The 4414-nt window shown below is 39.6% G+C and overlaps 1 pseudogene across 1 annotated transcript; it reads left to right on the top strand.

The window, feature by feature from the left end:
• Positions 1–3072: 3072 nt before the first annotated feature.
• Positions 3073–3905, top strand: LOC113880895 (annotated as a pseudogene). The gene has a single exon (XR_003507866.1). The product of XR_003507866.1 is annotated as a sorting nexin-6 pseudogene (transcript).
• Positions 3906–4414: the final 509 nt, after the last annotated feature.

Below are 4414 nucleotides of genomic sequence, written 5' to 3'. Positions count from 1 at the left end.
CCATAGTGAGGCTTTATACAGAACATCATTTATTTGGAACTATACAATATGCAACCTTTGCTGATTGGCTTCTTTTACTCATGACACTCATTTAAGTTTGCCTCTTATCTTTTCATGGTTTGATAACTCATTTCTTTTTAGTGTTAAATTAAATTCCATTGGCTGGATATATCATAGTTTATTTATCCATTCAGTTACTGAAGGATATCTTAGTTGCTTCCAATCTTAGTTGCTTAGTTGCTTTTGGCAATTAGGAATAAATCTAATGTAAACAATCATGTGCAGATTTTTGTCTGAACATACATTTTCAACTCATTTAGGTAAATACCAAGGAGCACAATTGCTGAGTCTTATGGTCATTTTGATTTTTACACAATTTTATGGTGGTATGATTTAAATACCATGTAAACTGAGCACTCTAGATATATATTTCAAAGAATTTTAGTAGATTCCTGAGGTTATGAAATTGTGATCAGAATTAGCTCTTTAAACATTTCCACCAGAGCAAAATTTTCTCCATCCAAGCCACAACTCCAAGTTTTGTCAGTAATAAGTTCTTTTTTTCTAGAAATGTTATACAAATTATGTCATTTAATATGTGGTCTTTCATGTCTGGCCTCTTTGACAATATTTCTGAGGTTCATCCATGTTTCAGTAACTCTGCTTTTCATTGATATTTCTCTGTTGTATGGATATGTCACATTTTGTTTATCCATTTTTTACTTTATAGGCATTTGTATAGTTTTATGTTGAGGCTATTATAAGTAATGATGCTATAAATATTCAAACTCTAGTCTTGTAAACAAATGTTCTAAGTTCTCCTGCCTCTATAATCCATTTTTATTTATTTTCATGTATGGTGTGAGGTAAACGTCGTAGTTTATTTCTCTCCCTATGAATATCAGTAGCTCCAGCACTGTTTCTGTAAAAATTACCTTTTCAAACTGAATTAACTTGGCCTCCTTGTCACAATATGATCACAATTGATGATACATATTTAGATCTGTTTATCTATTTCTAGACTCTCTGTTCTGTCTCACTGATATACAGGTCCAAATCATGTCAATGGCACAGTTTATAAATTACTGTAGTTTGACTGCACATCTTGATAATAGGTAAATTAGTGTTCTCATTGTACTCTTCTTTTGTAAAATAGCTTTGACTATTTTAGATTAGTTTCATTAATTTAAAATTGTAAATTTCTATTGAAAAAAATTTGCTGAGATTTTCAATGGAATTAAGTGAAATCTACAAATCAATTTGGGGAAATTAATGTTAACTTTTTTTTAAATCAAGTTGAACAAGTTCTCTATTTCTAGTTTTTTGAGAGTTTTTACAATGAATGGGTATTGGATTTCATGAAATACTTGTTCTGAATCAATTTATATGGTAATAAGCTTTTTTTCTCTTTAACCAATTGGTATATTGATTATAATGATTAATTTCCAATTATGGAAATCTCATTGACTATGTTGAAAAAATTTCACTTGATTGCTGTGTAAATGCTTTTGTACATGGCTGTATTTAATTTGTTAATACTTGATTGAGGATTATTGCATCAGTGCAGGTAAGAGATATTGGTCTGTAGTTTTCTATAATGTCTTTTTCTGATTTTTACATTAGGCTTATACTATCCTCATAAAATGAAGATCATGGCATCCGGTCCCATCACTTCATGGGAAATAGATGGGGAAACAGTGGAAACAGTGTCAGACTTTATTTTTCTGGGCTCCAAAATCACTACAGATGGTGACTGCAGCCATGAAATTAAATGACGCTTACTCCTTGGAGGGAAAGTTATGGCCAACCTAGATAGCATATTCAAAAGCAGAGACATTACTTTGACAACAAAGGTTCATCTAGTCAAGGCTATGGTTTTTCCTGTGGTCATGTATGGATGTGAGAGTTGGACTGTGAAGAAGGCTGAGCGCTGAAGAATTGATGCTTTTGTACTGTGGTGTTGGAGAAGACTCTTGAGAGTCCCTTGGACTGCAAGGAGATCCAACCAGTCCATTCTGAGGGAGATCAGCCCTGGGATTTCTTCGGAAGGAATGATGTTAAAGCTGAAGCTCCAGTACTTTGGCCACCTCATGTGAAGAGTTAACTCATTGGAAAAGACCCTGATGCTGGGAGGGATTGGGGGCAGGAGGAGAAGGGGATGACAGAGGATGAGATGGCTGGATGGCATCACTGACTCGATGGATGTGAGTCTGAGTGAACTCCGGGAGTTGGTGATGGACAGGAAGGCATGGCGTGCTGCAATTCATGGGGTCGCAAAGAGTCGGACACGACTGAGCGACTGATCTGATCTGATCTGATCCTCATAAAGGGGCTTCCATTGTGGTTCAGCTGGTAAAGAATCTTCCTGTAATGCGAGAGACCCGGGTTCAATCCCTGAGTTGGGAAGATCCCCTGGAAAAGGGAAAGGCTACCCACTCCAGTATTCTGGAGAATTCCATGACCTTTATAGTCCATGGGGTTGCAAAGAGTTGGACACAACTGAGCGACTTTCACTTTCATCCTCATAAAGTGAGTCAGGAAGAGTTCCCTCTATTTTCTGGAAGAGATTGGGGGGATGATTTAATAGAAATACATATATGTCTTCCCAGGTGGCTCAGTAGTAAATAATCTACCTGCCAATGCAGGAAGATGCAGAAGATATGGATTTTAATGCTGGGTCAGTAAGACCCCCTGGAGGAGGAAATGTCAACCCACTCCAGTATTCTTGCCTGGGAAATCCCATGGACACACAAGCCTGGTGGGCTATAGTCCAAGGGGTTGCCAAAGAGTTGGACATGACTGAGCTTCCTAGGTGGTGCTAGTGATAAAGAACCTGCTTGCCAATGCAGGAGACATAAAAAGACACGGGTTTGATCCGTGGGTTGAGAAGATCCCCTGGAGGAGGCAATGGCAAGCCACTGTACTATCCTTGCCTTAAGAATCCCAGGGACAGAGGAGCCTGGCTACAGTCTATGGGGTCACAAAGAGGAGGTTGGGAAGATCCCCAGGAGGAGGACATGACAAGAGACTTAGCATACACACACACACACACACACACACATATGTGCCTGCGCTGGCCCTCGCCTCGGAGCAGCCATGATGGAAGGCCTGGACAACGGCCCCGACTTCCTCTTGGAGGAGGACCATGGACTTAAAGCAATAAATGTAGATTTTCAGAGTGATGCTGCTCTGCACGTGGACATTTCTGATACTCTGAGTGAGAGAGACAAAGTAAAATTCACTGTTCACACAAAGAGTTCATTTCTAAATTTTAAACAGAATGAGTTTTCTGCTGTTCGACAACATGAGGAATTTATCTGGCTTCACGATTCCTTCATTGAAAATGAAGACTATGCAGGTTACATTATTCCTCCAGCACCACCAAGACCTGATTTTGATGCCTCAAGGGAGAAACTACAGAAACTTGGAGAAGGAGAAGGGTCTATGACGAAGGAGGAATTCACGAAGATGAAACAGGAATTGGAAGCTGAGTATTTGGCAATATTCAAGAAGACGGTTGCAATGCATGAAGTGTTTCTGTGTCGTGTGGCTGCACATCCCATTTTGAGGAAAGATTTAAATTTCCATGTCTTCCTGGAATATAATCAAGATTTGAGTGTGCGAGGAAAAAATAAAAAAGAGAAACTAGAAGATTTCTTTAAAAACATGGTTAAATCAGCAGATGGAGTAATTGTTTCTGGAGTAAAGGATGTAGATGATTTCTTTGAGCATGAATGAACATTCCTTTTAGAATATTATAACCGAGTTAAGGATGCATCTGCTAAATCTGATAAGATGACAAGATCCCACAAAAGTGATGCAGATGATTACAATAGAATTGGTTCTTCATTGTATGCTTTAGGAATGCTTTTATATGCTTTTAGAATCTCAGGATTCTACAGATATATGCAGGATATATACACACACACGTGTGTGTGTGTGTGTGTGTGTGTGTAACATATTATATGGACTTTCCTGGTAACTCAGCTTGTAAGAATCCACCTGCAATGCAGGAGACCCCAGTTGGATCCCTGTGTCGGGAAGATCCCCTGGAGAAGGGACAGCTTACTCATTCTAGCAGTGTGTGTGTGTGTGTGTGTGTGTGTGTATAACATATTATATGGACTTTCCTGGTAACTCAGCTGGTAAGAATCCACCTGCAATGCAGGAGACCCCAGTTGGATCCCTGTGTCAGGAAGATCCCCTGGAGAAGGGACAGGTTACCCATTCTAGCATTCTTGGACTTCCCTGGTGGCTCAGATGGTAAAGAATCTGCCTGCAATGTGGGAGGCCTAGGTTCAGTCCCTGGGTTGGGAAGATCCCCTGGAGGAGGGCATGGAAATCCACTCCAGTATTCTTGCCTGGAAAATCCCCATGAACAAAAGAGCCTGGCAGGCTGCAGTCCATGGGGTCA

Source organism: Bos indicus x Bos taurus, chromosome 2 (genome assembly GCF_003369695.1).
Source record: "Bos indicus x Bos taurus breed Angus x Brahman F1 hybrid chromosome 2, Bos_hybrid_MaternalHap_v2.0, whole genome shotgun sequence".
In the NCBI taxonomy this organism is placed as follows: domain Eukaryota; kingdom Metazoa; phylum Chordata; class Mammalia; order Artiodactyla; family Bovidae; genus Bos; species Bos indicus x Bos taurus.
The sequence above is the reverse complement of the archived record's forward strand: the minus strand, read 5'-3'. Positions and strand labels throughout refer to the sequence as shown.